The sequence below is a fragment of the Silurus meridionalis genome, chromosome 10 (assembly GCF_014805685.1).
Source record: "Silurus meridionalis isolate SWU-2019-XX chromosome 10, ASM1480568v1, whole genome shotgun sequence".
Classification (NCBI taxonomy): Eukaryota; Metazoa; Chordata; class Actinopteri; order Siluriformes; family Siluridae; genus Silurus; species Silurus meridionalis.
In genome coordinates, this window is record NC_060893.1 from 23069841 (window position 1) to 23086088 (window position 16248).

Sequence of the window (16248 nt, forward strand, 5' to 3'; positions counted from 1 at the left end):
TCTCTTAGCACGAATTCAAGACTTAAACACTCCGTATAGATAGTTTCTCCAAATGTTCGGCTAAAATACTTTGCCATGCCGCTTGAAAAAAACTTGCCAAAGGTCATCTTCACTAGGATTTTGGTGCAGGTCACTAAATGACTGGGCAGGTCATTAAATCATAGATAACACCTCAGACGACTGTTTGCTTTTAGACGTACCTTTGGCCCATTGTCATGTTGGTTTCAATGAGTCCAGATGGAATCGCATGGTGTCGAAGCATGAAATGGTTGCCATGTTGGTTTCTTTCACTTTCTGGAATTAGTCTCCAACATTCCCTGCTCCAAACAAAACAACCAAAACTATTAAATTTCCACCTCCATGAAAAAGGTGTCTCAAAAGCCATATAAGACCTACTTTAGACAGGAACTGTATCAAAAGAACAACATTTTCCATATTGCAATTATTTTCTATACATGTTGTGTAACATTTGCCAATCATATACATAGAATAGGTACTATATAGTAGATTTAAACGTGATTCCTTCACCAGCTTTTCTTTATTTTCTCACTTTTGAAATGAATACCATGTAAAAACATGGCTTCTGGTGGTAATACGAAACTCAAGATGCTAAGTATTCAGTGCTTCAGCACCTTCTCTCAATGGCAGATAATGTAAAGGAACAACATTATCCCTGAGGGTTACCAAGTGTTACCTGACTGACAAATGGCTACTTACATTTCCTTGTTAACAGATGAAATTAGTTGTATGGTCTTGAATTAAGTGCCAAATTGCGAGGCAAATCCCTGTGGATGAATTATTATACAAATGATCATACAATGGATCGTTCCAATAATATAATGCTGTGACTTCGCAGATGACATTTTCTCATAGATTAGATTCTATATAGATTTTTTAAGAATTTCAAGAATTCAACATGGATTTGATGTATTTATTGGTTTAGATTATACACAATATTTTTGCAAAAGTATTGGGACAGCTGATTTTTCCACCCATATGTGGTTCTTCCCCCAAACTGTTACCACAAAGCTGAAGGCACACAATTGTATAGAATGTCTTTGGATGTGGTAGCATGAAATATTCCCTTCACTGGAACTAGAAAACAAAACCTGTTCCAGCATGACAACACCCCTGAGAACATAGCCCAGATCCATGAAGATCCAAAACAGTACTGCACCCCAGGCCTCCTCACCTTCTTACCTACATCAGTACCTGACCTCACTAACACTCATGTTGCTGAATAAATCTCCACAAAATTTGGTGAAACATCTTCCCAGAGGAGTGGAGGTTATTATAACAGCAAATCAGGACTAAATGTGGAATGGGATGTTAAAAAAAATAGCAATCTTATGATCAGGTGTCCACAAACTTACTCATTTATCCAATGCAACTTACCAGCAAGGTAAATGTTTTGTTTTTAATGTGTGAAGATATTCCCACTATCAGTAGTTGTAGGTGCAACTAAAAATTAGTCACAATGAAAATGACTCATGAGTAATCGAACAAATCATTTAACCTGAATCAGGACCCATTTATAGAGTTTTCTATATCAAAAATGCAAGCCAATGCAGTACCATGTGGTGGTGGTGGTGATGGTGATGGTGGTGGTGGTATGAACAGGTGCTATTCTCACACAGCCTGCAGCTCTAGGGATGGAACGTAGGCCTGCATGAGTAACTTCATGTAGGTGGATTCGATTTCACTGGCTGCCGTCCATGATTTGAAACGAAAGCTTTGAAATGGATTTAGTAAAGGAAGAGATGGTGAGAGTATTTTATGTCACTGAAGACCACATACCACCAATCTGGTAAGATAGAACAGGAAGCTGCGGAGGTCACCATGAGGCATTTCTGTAGTCAAGAAAGACTAAGTTTTTACCTCATTTGAAAACATTTTTGTTCTAATGTCTAAAATTTATATATTGCATATATTACATAATACTAAACCATGGCAATGAAACCAGTGATGAGCAGAGGTTTGAGGTTGAGGTCATTCTGTGCTAAATAGAAACACAGGGATTTCTGTACAGTACAGTATGTTCTGTTCTAGAAAACATGTAACCTCTGAAAACAATTATACAAATACAAATTTGATCTAGATTGGATTTTATCTGCTTTTTATTTGGAAGTAGGTGCCTTTATCTCAGACTCAGGTTCTCCACCTCTGAGCTTATGGTAAGTATAATATATAATGTACAATTATCTGGCCACATGATTTCGATTATTGACTATGTAAGTCAATCTTTAATTGAATGCGTACGCATTTTTTATACGCCAATTTTGCGTGGGAACAAGATTTTGGACATAGTGACACAATTGACTTTTCTCAAAGATGGGATTGGATAGTATTCCGAGATTAGTTAAAGATCCGTATCCTGGTTATTTAATAGCAAAGTCAAAATGTAACCAAATATCAATGTTGTGACAAAAAGTAATAAATGGTTGAATAAATAAAAGTAAGTGTCAAAGCCTGGATTTCAAATACAGAAATGAAAACTATATACAGTTCACTTGCATAGATGATTTATTTATACCCACGCCAAGTTCAACCAATGAATTGTAATTATAAATGATATTATACTAACCTGCTTTTAGATTAGATCAGCTTCAAATTTATTTTAGGATAACACAATCTTTAATCTTATATATACACATGTGCACTAAATGCAATCCTTTTTAGGCTCATAACATAATTAAAATCTGTGCAGTGTTTTCTGCATGCACTTTTTCTGTATTTCTGCACATCAGTATTTTCCAAATGGAGTCTAACAAAAGTAAACAATTAAGGTAATATTTTGTCCATTTATTCAATTTTATTTAATCAATTTATCAGAAATTGAACCAAACCATGACTTAAAACCGGTATTACCATATATATATATATATATATATATATATATATATATATATATATATATATATATATATATATATATATATATATATATTAGGGTGTAATGGTACATAAAACTCAGGGTTCTGTACGTACCGGTTTAAGTCATGGTTCGGTTCAATTTCCAGTGTGTGTGTGTGTGTGTATAAAATATATATATATATATATTATATATAAAGAGAGAGAGAGGTAGAATGTGCAGCAGTAAGAGGCATCATGGAGACATGTTAGTCTACAATGCAGTCTTTTTCAGTGTTAAGTTTGAGTTGATAGAGATTATTGTTTATAGAGTTCTGAATGCCCAGTAGAGGGCACTAAACTATGCAGCTAGCTGGTGGTGTAGCTTACTGCATTTGGTAGATGCCCTTTTTCCACAGCAACTTGCAATTATGCCATTTATACAACTAGTCAGGTTAATTACCTTGTTTACTTGCTTGCCAGTGGTGATAGATTAGTGTATCTGGGATTCAAACTCATGCCATTCCAAGCAAAAATCTGACATCTAAACCACTGAGTTACCACACCTAATAAACTAGATAGGCATCCTTAAAACCAAGCTATGTATTTTTATCTATTAGTTTTTTACCCAGTTTACATTTGCTCTATATTTGGTAGAACTGGCAAGACTTCGTAATCCAATGCATGGTTTGGCCTTATATACTCCATTTGCTAGAAAGCTGCATGAAAGTAGTAACTGCACACTCATTAGGAGGAGACCAAGGCTTACCTGTGTGACAGAGATGTTCTCTGGAGTTCAACTTGGGCAGTCATCTAAAAAGTGCAGGCAGGTTGGAAGAGTGATTGGTGATAGAAGGGTGTCTGCGAGAGTGAAAGGGAAAGTTTATAGGACTGTGGTGAGACCTGAGATTTTGTATGGTTTAGAGACAGAGGCATTGACTTGACAGGAGGTGGAGCTGGAGGTAGCAGAGCTAGGGAGGCTGTGATTTTTACTGGGAGTAATGAGGATGGACAGGTTTAGAAATGAGTTTATTAGCAGAAGCGTGTATTAGGATGTTTTGAAAATAAGGTGAGAAAGGCATAATTAAGATGGTTTGGACATGTGCAGAGGAGTTACATGGGGTATAGCTGAGGATGGAGCTACTAGGCAGGAGAAAATGAGGAAGGCCAAGGGGGAGGTGTATGGATGTGGTGAGGGAAGACATTCAGTTAGTCGGTTTGAAAGAGGCAGATGTAGAGGACAGGAGGGTATGGAGACCGATGATCCGCTGTGGTGACCCCTAACGGGAGCAGCCGAGAGGAGAAGTAGAAGAAGATGATGTGCTGCATGATCATGAGTGGAAAAATTATCCTGTGATGAAATACTGAGAGTTAATGGCTGTTCTCAAGAACGTGGTACAAAGTAATAAGAAAAGAGAGACCTTGAGGTCCAGCAGCCTGCAAGAGTAGAAGATATTAGAAAACGAACCGACGCAATACTTTATCTTATGATTAGCAACAGTTCACTGTTTATACACCTTTTAAACTCCCTTTATTAGGATGTTGGGGCACAGATCTCTAAAAATGTAATTTCTGCCACATAAAACGTAATTTCCCATTATATCATTGGGCTGGAACCTGCTGCCCCTAAGCTCCAGCCAGGTGTTGACAATTAGTTGTAATTGCTTGAAGAACCACATCTGAGGCCTGAAGAGGCAGTAGCAGAAGGCGAAGATATTAAACCGGAATTAACATCTCAGTTAGTGTGTTTGCTACGAAATAGTATTGAAAACTCAAGACACTTCAGAGTCCACACAATAGAATGGATTGTATTTGGCTTTGGAGGCTACAGATGTCTGCTTGTCTGGTCAATTAATGTCAAACACAAAGCGCACAGACCTTAAAAACTAAAAGAATGTGAAAAGCTTCAGGAAGTATGAGTGTGTCTGCTATTCTGCCATCTTATAAATCATATACCTTTACTCCAGAATAAAGCCAGAGCAAGTGGCTTTAACGGAAAATGCATGGGATTTTTTTTTATTTTTAGATGAGAGTCAAAAAGGCAATACATTTCAAATGCAATAACCACTGGGGCAAATAGCGCACGAGATAAATTACCCCTTTGCAAAGGTTAAGCAGTCGTTTTTCTCAGTGAAAATCCAATGAATACTCAATATATGCTACACGATCAAGAAAATCACCATTCGAGAGATATGATGTTTAGGATCTTTTTAAACTCTAATTCTCTACTAAAATCTACTATTCTCTATACCATTTTCCCCACCCAGCTTGACCTTCAACTGTCCTTGTTGTGGGTGACTCCTACACTCTAGAATTAGATTTTAATAGTTTTAAAGCATGTTCAGCCTACAGGTGCAAAAATTTAACCCCCACAACTTTACAACTTTCCCATGACATTTTCTCTTTTTATGGAGTTTATAAATTAGTATTCAGATATGAACATGATTCTAGAATTGTTAACAAAGATGTATTTTTATTGGGTGATGAGAAGTATTAAGTATGTTATGGCCAAGTGACAACTATATTGCTCTTAGAGAACAAAGAAATGCCATTCAAGGTCAATTCAAGGCCATTTGACCAAGGCAAGGTCAAGGTTAATATCTTCTAACACTGCTCAACACTTCTAGCACTGCTTGACTGGTCCCACTTTCTCTCAGGGGAAGAGGTAGGTATACATCAAGACTATTCTCTGTTCTGGCACCGAGGTGGTGGAACAAACTTCTCCTAGAGTGACTGGATATATCACCTAAAGACCTACTTCTTCCTGAAACACTTAAACTAGCTCTTTTTTCTTTGTAAAATTCCTCTCAAAATGTTATGCTGATTGTATCCTAAGTTTGAATCTAGCAAACAGGTTTTGATTTATTTATTGGTAGAGACTCAATGCACTTTTGTATGTCATGCTGGACAAGGGTCTACTAAATGCAGTAAATACAAATGTAAATAAGACATTCTGTCATGGATAGACCAGGCGTCAGAAACAGGGAGTAGAACAGATTGTCTTTATTTGGTCTAAACATGCAAACAGAAGGGAGCTTGGGATGAGACTGTAGCAAATGGAAAACTTAACTAAATTCTCCTTAGAAGCGTAGCCAGGAGCATGGAAGCACAGAGGGCATGGAAGCACAGGGGGCATGGAAGCACAGGGGGCATGGAAGCACAGGGTGGCGTGGAAGCACAGGGTGGCGTGGAAGCACAGGGTGGCGTGGAAGCACAGGGTGAGCGTGGAAGCACAGGGTGAGCGTGGAAGCACAGGGTGAGCGTGGAAGCACAGGGTGAGCGTGGAAGCACAGGGTGAGCGTGGAAGCACAGGGTGAGCGTGGAAGCACAGGGGGCCGGAGAGGTAGGAAGTCCAGGTGAAGCACAGGGACCCAGAGAGATAGGAAGTCCAGGTGATCTATGGTCGTAACTGCTAGATCGGACCCTAAATGAAGGGGAATAGGGCCCTTATAAAGGGGACAGGTAAATGGGGGACAGGTGTAGGTGATTTGTAGGAGGGAGAGTCTGAGTGGTTAAGCATTAGAGGGAGGCGTGACTGGTGGTTCTCTGACACATACACAAATATGATGGTGTTAATTAATTGCATTGTTATGATCACTTTCAAATAGTACCCTACTGTGTTCATCTTCACATTGCACCCTATACAGTATTATTGTAATATAAATATTGCACCTTTGCACTCCTATAATACATTTATTGTATATTGAGTATTTTTATATTTATAATTGATTTATTTATAGAAATTGATATTTGCATTTCTGGTTAGATGCTTACAGCATTTTTATTTGCCACATGCTTGAACTCTACACAATGAAAAAGTCGAATCGAATCGAATCGAATCAAATCTATCCTATTGTCAGTCATATGCATCAGGAAAAGATACTATATCAATACAAAAAATATGAAAAATACAACCAGGAGTATTCATGAAGTGATCATCAGGGGTTTTAAACTCAAGCATAGAGGGGGCCAAAATTAAATACTGGGTGTCATTTGCGGGCCAAACAGTGTCAAAGTTTAACGAACAATAAAGTTGCCTTATACTTATGTACATTACAGTAGATATTCTTTCTTCAAATTCAGAGTCAGCCATTGTGCAGAGCCTCTGAATCACAGAGTTAAGGGCCTTGTTCAAGAAGCCAAGAGTGGCAGCTTGGCGATTCAGGAGCTTGAACCCCTGACCTTCCAATCAGTAACCCAGAGCCTTAACCTCTGATCTACTGTACCATTTTTTCATTTATTCATTTTGCTTGGCATCATGTTGGTTCAGTGGTTAAGGCTCTGGGTTATTCCTCATAAGGATGGGAGTTCAAGCACTAGAATCACCAAACTGCCAATGTTAGACCCTTGAGCAAGGCCCTGAACCCTATCTGCTCATGGGGCCCCTATTCATGGCTGACGCTGGGTTCTAACTCCAGTTTATGAAAACATATGGGAAGTAGTAGTAACTCAGTGGTTAAGGCTCTGGGTTACCAATTAGAAGGTTGCAGATTCAATCACCAGTATTGCCAAGCTCCACTTTTGGGGCCCTTAAGCAAGGCCCCAAGTGCTGTGTATTGACTGACCTTGCACTCTGACCCCAGCTTTCTAACATCACTAGAATATGTGAAAAAATTGATGCCTTCTCACCTTACATCAAGGGAAGTGGTTGATTAGTAGTTAAGATATTGGTATCTGATCAGTTGAAATCCCAGCACCACCAGTGTCACTTCTGAGTGCTTAAATCAAGGTCCTTAACCCTTTACTGCTCATTTGTGTCAATGAGATAAGTGTTAGTAGCTCTGTATAAGGGCATCTGCCAAATGCATACAAATAAAAAAATAAAATAAAGGGATTGTGGTGGACTTTTGAGCTCCATGATCACCATCATCTTCTCTCTGCTTGTGTTCTATATGGTGGATGTTCATCCTGGATACATTCATTGGAGAACATTTTTCATTTGTTTTGTATTAATATATTAATATGACGTGAGGTCCAGATACCAGCGTGACACTAAAACAGGTAGTAGCTACTTTTTACTGAAGTACATGTCAGAGCCAAAGCTTCTTCACTTTAACTTGAGTGATAGAGTGTAGTCAGAACTTCATCTTTCACCAGAGTCTTTTACAACGTAAGTATCCACATACTTCTTACTGTCTTCTGTCTTGCTCATTGTGAGCTTCATAAACTAGTCTGTGGTGTGAGAGAGACAGGAAATGATACACCAGCGGATTGAAAACGACATGAAACAACAGGAAATATGTTGATGTGCTGAAAACGGTGCGATGAGAAGAAAAAATATTGATCGTGTCACCAAATAGATTATACTTTCTTTCAGCTTCTCCCATTAGGGGTCGCCACAGCGGACCATCCGCATGTTTGATTTGGCACATGTTTTTACGCTGGATGCCCTTCCTGACGCAACCCTCCCCATTTATCCGGGCTTGGGACCGGCACTGAGGCTTGTGCATCCCTAATGGCTGTTGATGGTTTCCTGCCCGGGGATCGAACCCGAGCCGCAATGGTGAGAGCGCCGCATCCTAACCACTAGACCACCAGGGGACCTTGTCACCATTTGTGTCACCAAATAGATTAAAACTAAAATAACGAGTCTGTTTTGAGAATGTAAGAAGTAGAAAGAACTGATATTTGTGTAAAAATGTAATGAGAGAAAGTAAAAATTTGTCCAAAAAGTCAACAATAAAGCAAAATACTGACACCAGAAAAATCTATTTAAGTACAGTAACAAAGTATTTATACTTCATCACTTCCCACCTCTAGTTATAGAAGACCAGGCTTTAGTTCTACAAGGGGCCTGAACTTATTACTAGAACTTTAAAAGCGTGTGAGTGTGTGTGTGTGTGTGTGTGTGTGTGTGTGTGTGTGTGTGTGTGTGTTGGTCTCCCTAATCTGATTGATGTTTTGAAAGACAGAAGACTCTATTCATCTCCACTTGCTGCAAAGGATGAAGACATCAAAAAATACATGCTTTTGTTATGTTTATGAGGACATTTTCGAAGCGATGCTCAGAAAGCACACACACACACACACACACACACACACACACACACACACACACACACACACACACACACACACACACACCTGTTCACTGTGGCTCCGTGCTTCCGAAATAACTTCCTTACCACCACTTGACCTCGTTCTTTTCCTCCTTATTTCTTTTTCCCCCTATTTCCTCCACCTCATCCCTGTTTCATCTCTTTCTTTCCATCCAATTCCTCTTGCTATTTTTCTTTCTTTTCTTTATTCTGCCTTTCCTTTAACATCATCCTCTTCCAGCACCTGCTCCTTTTTTTCTTCTCTTTTCATCCTTCCTTCATCCATCCATCCTTTACACTTCTTGCTTCTCATCTGTCTATTTCTCGTCCTTCTACTCCACCTTTTCCACCTTTTCTATCGCCTCCTCTCCTTCATCTTCTCCACCTCTTTGTCTTCCTTTCCATTCAATGTTCCTGCTTTTCCACACCCCGTACCATCTCCTCCTGTTTTTCTTCCTTTCCTCCTTTTATTCCTTATCTTCTCATCCCCCATTTCTTCTCCTCAACTTCAACCTCTTTCTACCCCTCTTCCTCTCCACTTCTTTACCTTTTTTCTCCTCTTCCTCCACCTTTTCATCCACCACTTCCTTCTCTTCCTCCTCCACCTTCTCCTCCTCCTCACAGAAATATTCAGATCTCTAATCACAACTCGCGTCTATAAATTCTGCACATATGTAGATTTAAACGGCTGAATATTGCATAAGGACCTGACACACTGAGTGATATGCGGTTTCACCTTGCCAAGTTACTCAGCTAATGGAAAAGCAGTCTGGAGCAGGTAGGTGCGCTAATCTCACAAATGTGACATGATGGGATTTGCTCAGTTACTGCTCATGCAGAATAAACGATCGCACAACCTTCATGTGAAAATAAATTATAGGAAATATACACAATTTAAAAACTATATTTATTTATGAGATCTCACATTATATTTTACACTTTTTACTGATATGTTAAGATGTAATTAATATGAACATTCTGCTGCAATGAGCAGTTTTCCATCAGTGAACAGTTTATAATCTCAACAATGAAACTATAATGAATAGACATTTGGAGTCAGCAAGCAGAGAATGGATTTTCTTTTAAATTTGGTTCCTCTCGAGTTTTCGTCCTCATATCATCTCAGGGAGTTTTTCCTTACCACAGTCACCCTTTGCTTTTTTTGGGGGGAAAAAATTTAAAGACTAATTTATATGTACATAATATGTATATTTGTAATTCGTAATTTTCTCTAAAAATGCTTTAGGACAGTGTCTATTGTTGAAAACGATATACAAATAAAATCAAATTCAATCGAATTGAATTGAGTATATGTTATATATTTGATTTCATGCACAGGATCATTTAATTGAACTTTTTTTTAATTAAAAAAAAAAAATTCTTTGTGAATTACAAAAAAGGGATTGTTTCAATTTCAAGTAATTTTTACACAATGGCATTTCTTTTTCATTATTAATTCATTCATTCATTTTTGTTATTTTTTATCATAAAAAAAGCCTTTTTTGCCATTTTTATTTAATTATTATTTTTTATTTCTTTTTTTATTATTTATGTATATATTTATTATTAGTTGTAGTATTATTATTTATATTTTTTTATATTTATAAATCATTCAAATTTTATCATAGTGTATTCATTTTGAATTGAATTATTTTACACCTAATCTGACATAGCTCAGTGTTTAAGGCTCTGGGTTACTGATCAAAAGGTTGGTGATTTTCAAAGTCCAGAACCATCAAGCTGCCATTTGGGCCCTTTAGAAAGGCCCTTAACCCTCTCTGCCCCAGGGGTGCTGTATCCTGGTTGATCCTTCTTTCTAAACCCAGCTTCCTAACAATATGCAAAGAAAGAATGTCACTGTGATGTTGTGTATATGTGACAAGTAAAAGCCTCGCTATTTTGCTATTCACATGTTACAATTTTCATATTAATCAGTTTGTAGTAGCTTTTAGTAGTTTTAGCAGTTTCCACGACGTGTCTATAAGGAAATGCATCCAGTTTATTTGCCGTAAAACAAGCCGTTTTTTTTTTTCAAGTTTCACGTTTCATATTTTCTGGTTTCTTGATTATGTTTTGTTTAAGATATAAATCCTTTATTTATGAATTTTTTTGCCATTTTTGGCTACCTCGAGAAGGAACAAATGCGTCGTAATTCACATTCACATCAATCAAAAAAGGCAAGAATACAATGTACACTGACCAGTATCTAATATTTGAATGCTGATTTCAGAAATCTCAGCTTCGTGTTGTTTTGTGCCCTTCGTGTGATTTGTGCCTTACCTGGAGCTTCATGTGCGATTGATAGTGTAAGCATTCAGTGTGTAATCTTTCTAACAGATTTCTCCTGCAGATAGACTCAGTTTGCTGCTGTGCAGGAGAGACTGCTTCAGGGATCTCCTGCTGTTCTCGACAACCTTTCCTTCTTTGCTTTAAATATATTTTCAGAACTCATGCTGTTGCTCTGAAAGGGTTCTAAATGACAGGTTACACGGGTTAAAGACCCTCCCTGACATTCGTGTCGCTCCAGAACAGACGTGAGGCCACGATCTCTCTCTCTGTTTGCTCAAACTTTATTTGAACAGAAGACTCACTTGCTGTCCTTGAATTTTCCATCAGGGTATTCAAAGTTCCTCTGCTTTTTCTTCTCTTGGAACTTTCACTGAGAAAAACTCTGGTAATAGTACACACAGACCTGACCAGGGTTCAGAGAGAGAGAGAGAGAGAGAGAGAGAGAGAGAGAGAGAGAAAGAGCAAGCAATGCAAACTGTATTCTTTAAAAATAATGATGTTATCTATCTATCTATCTATCTGTCTGTCTGTCTGTCTGTCTGTCTGTCTGTCTGTCTGTCTGTCTGTCTGTCCACCCAAACAATATATATATATATCCTTTAATTATTGTTTCTGGAGCATTGTTTGTATTGCTTTGTATTTTATTAGTAACACTTCGTCTCCAGTTCCTGAATAGAATGATAGATAGATCACATTATTCATCCCAAAGGAAAAAATAAAGATAAATGCAAATGCAGTCCCTCACTATCAAAAATTATGCAGCCAAGATTCCCACATTTGGGGAATTTGCAAAGGTCAGCACAGCCGGAGTTCAATGACTGAGACCTCCTGATTTCAGTATTGCGCCTGCCAGGTAAGTATTTAACACATAATCATCATTGCGTTTTCATCTTAAAATAAACTAAAAGTGTAAAATATATTAAATTCGAGAAAAAATGTGATAAGAAGAAGTGATATGAGGATGAATGTTGTCAAATAACCAATGAAATGTCCTTACAAGGCTTTAAAACTTTATAAGTGAAAGTATTGCCTTCCTCCTTCTTCTCCCACTTCTCCTCGTCTTCGTCCTCCCAGACTTCCTCCTCTTCCTCCTTCTTTCCCCTCCCCCGTAGGTATTGCATAACATCGCTCATCAGAGCACAATGAGTGGGTGATTTTTTTTTCCTTTCCTTTTCCGGTTAAGTAAAAATCAGTCTGTATTCTACGAGTGTGACAAATGCAATCATACTGTATTACACTGATTATCTGACAGCACTTTATTATCATTCCATAACACCAAAAATAGTAAGGAACAGGTCTGGGTCTAACTGATCTACCTACAGGATGATTTCTAAAAAAAAATGTAAAGCCGATAATGACATATAATTGGTCTTTTCTAACACCTGAGTGTCAGTCAAACTGTTCACATTAATCACAGGATGGATCCATAGATCCAGAAACCTTCGTTATTCAAGATGTAACTTTTATTTCAAAAGGTGTCTGGAACTTGAATATCAAACTCACTGAATCAGTTAATCAACATTGTGGTTCAAGTGGTTTACTTCTGTTTCATTGTCTAGGAGTCATTTAGACTACACAGTCTGTGTAGAATTCTTAAATATGGCTTCTACTGTATGGCTTCTACTCAATGCAATTCAATTCATTTTTATTTGTATAGCGCTTTTAACAATGAACATTGTCTCAAAGCAGCTTTACACAGATAATGTGGTGATTAAAAGTGAATATGTTCTTTATAAGTGTAAGTTTGTCCCTGAGGAGTGAGCCGGTGGCGACTGTGGCAAGGAAAAACTCCCTGAGATGGCATAAGGAAGAAACCTTGAGAGGAACCAGACTCAAGAGGAAACCCATCCTCATCTGGGTTGCACCGAATGTCCATTTATAGCAGATATACGATGTTGCGGGGTACAGTGAAGATGATCAGAAAAAAGAGCCCGTTCTTACTCCGGAATTTCATGGAACCACCCAAGGCGTTGATGAGAAACCGTCCCAAGCTGCACAGAGTGGCCTTTAGTCGAAGAGAACGCTATCCAGAGGGAAGTGGGAAGATCCACGGGAAGGGGGGAGGGGCAGGAACAGTGGTCACTGTTCTACCGTGTACTGTATGTACAGATGGATTATACTGTACACTGTATTTCTCGAAAGGTTTTCAATCTTCAGCAAGAAGAAAAGCTGCGTCATTAATTGCAGGTATGAACTTAAGGTTCTTTTTCAGAAAATCAGCATTTACAGAGTAGATTCATTCCCCATTAACCCCATCGCAAAATTGAAAATATGGTAAGTGGAGACATGGCCTAACCTACCCAGAAGTCTAAAACATTTGTAATCAGTATGGGGTATTAATACTGTAATTTGCAAATAATGTAATAAATTGAAGTACAAGTAAAGTAGCAAAACAGAGCAATTTACAAAACTCCATTTCCATTTCCAGTATTTATTCAAAGTGGCATACAAAAGTGCTTTGAGTCTCTATCAATAAATTTAATCAGTGAGTACAAGCTTGAGAAATCATCAGCCTAAACTTTGTTGAAAGGAATCATAGCTTATAGATTATATATATATATATATATATATATATATATATACAGGGTTTAACAAAAGACCATGCCTGTTCTACGGCTTGTATCTAAACAGTAGCCTACCAAGAAAGTCATTGTTCACTGTCCTCCTTCCTTTCACAACAATTTCTCTCGAGAGTTTATCTTTTGGCAAAAAATCACCATTGGTGAAGTTTTTCTCCGATGCCATGCAGCTCAGAACACAGGTGAAGTGCGTTTTTTCATGCCCGGTTGTTTTCAGCGTGAAGAATGATTCGCGGTTCCTGTAGACAGTCCGAGTGAGCGGCAGGTCAAACGTCAGAGGAACATCATCCATATTTATGTGCTAATATTTAATTTTAATATAAAGAGTTTCAATTTCGTTCCGCAATTTCATTGGTCTAATGTTATGGGGCTCAGTTTTTTGGCTTGAAGCTTGTGAAACCCAGGAAAAACCCATAAATTAGCCGCTTCATTGTTTAAGCCGCGGGGTTTAAAGCGTGGGGAAAAAGTAGGGGCTTATAGTCTGGAAAATACGGTGTGTACAAATATATATATATATATATATATATATATATATATATATATATATATATATATATGTATACATAAATACGCGCTTTTTCTTTCATCATGAGAACCATCGAGAACCATGTATTCATTACAAGCACAAGATCTTCCCTTAATAAGCAGGAAGAACCCAGTCTGCAGCTTTCCACCCGGCTTACAGAGCAGATTAATAAATGATCCTGTCGTCTGAAAAAAAACCCCTATTTTTTCAGTCTGAGCCTCCTGCCTATTATTAATGTTAATAATCATTCATGAAACAACAAAACACCCTGTTCTCTTCGACTAGGCATTTCATTTTCTCCTGACTCACTTGTCTCATATTTGAGGTTCCAAAAGTTCCCGAATAGAAGAACGGAATAAAAAAGATTCTTGTAATAAAATGTGTATTCCATATTATTACGGACAAATGATTCTCTCGAGTCCTCGTGTTCACCCCTGCAGGCTGTTCGAGTCATTTCTTTTTTTCTGAAATACTGTATGCACACAACCCTGGTCAAAATGGCCGACATAAGCATATATGCAAGTGCTCCGGTATTAAATGACGATCAGGACGCCGAGCTTGCAGGTTCAGAGAGCGCAATTTACAGGATTTATTGAAATCGTTGTAGAGAGAGAGAGAGAGAGAGAGAGAGGAGTGAAAGATTGACGGTCGTTTGTGAGAAAAACTCAGATGATTTTAAAGGACAGAAGCTTCAATCTGACGATGCTTAAATCTGATTGGTCCAGTGATGCTGTATGATCTTATTGTACAGACCAATCAAGAAAAAGAAGCAAATGAAGCGAAGTTTGGTTTACGGAGACAGGAACTTAGGCAGTGTTTGTAGAACTTCTATAACATTTCGTTCTATTTCATTCCTCAAAGGTGTACGGTGATGCCAAAGTATCTGCAGCGAGGATCTGAATTGGCAGACCTCCCAATAGACTGTGTGAGAATAAACGCTCGCTGTCGGATGGCCCATATTTAAAACACTATGTTTCTTGGCCATGGTGATGATTAATAATCCTGTAGCCCAACATTCGCCGTTAGCTCGTTCCACAACACACCTTGGAACACAAGTCAGTCATCAATCTCTTAGGTTTAAGATACATCTACATTTATGGTATTTTGCATATTCTCTTTTTCTAATGATCTTATTCATACAACTGAACAGGTATGGACTGGGGCCCTTAAACAAGGCCCTTAACCCCTCTTTGCTCCAGGGGTGTCATGGCTAATCCTGCACTCTGATCCCTGCTGTAATGTCCATTTGTGAAGAATTAGGTTTTCTTTCTTTCTTTCTTTCTTTCTTTCTTTCTTTCTTTCTTTCTTTCTTTCTTTCTTTCTTTCTTTCTTTCCATTAATTTTCCTTTTATTAATTTTCGTTTTCTTTTTCTCATTTTTCTTTCTTTCTTTCTTTCTTTCTTTCTTTCTTTCTTTCTTTCTTTCTTTCTTTCTTTCTTTCTTTCTTTCTTTCTCTTTCTTTCTTTCTTTCTTTCTTTGCATTTATCACAGGCCCAGCAGTGCCAATCTACTTCAAATCATTTCAATTTCTTTGCCAAAATTATTCATTCAGGTTCATGTGGTGACTCTGCATCAGTAAGAGCTCCTTCCCGGCACCCTGAGCTCCCCAGTAAAGTGTAATGTCGAGACCAGTGCTTCTTTCAGAGAAACTGGCAGCATGAAAACTATTGCCAATCATCCGTCCGTGGGTCAAAAGGATCATAGAGAAGGGCTGCATACTTTACCCCAGGGGTGGGCAATTAATTTTTACAAGGGGCCACATGAAAAACCTGAAATGTGTCAGAGGGCCACACCAACGATAATATTTTAGGGATGCACCGAAATGAAAATTCTTGGCCGAAACCAAAAACCAAAAATGAGGAAACCAAGGCCAAAACTGAAACACCGAAAGAAAAGATTATGTAAATTATTAGAACAATTGCATTTATGGCTATGAGTGTGTACTAACCTCACTAAAATCAATGCA

General features: G+C 38.1%; 1 pseudogene; it reads right to left on the minus strand.

The window, feature by feature from the left end:
- Nucleotides 1-11893: 11893 nt before the first annotated feature.
- LOC124392994 lies at nucleotides 11894-12038 on the minus strand (annotated as a pseudogene).
- Between the last annotated feature and the right edge of the window lie 4210 nt (nucleotides 12039-16248).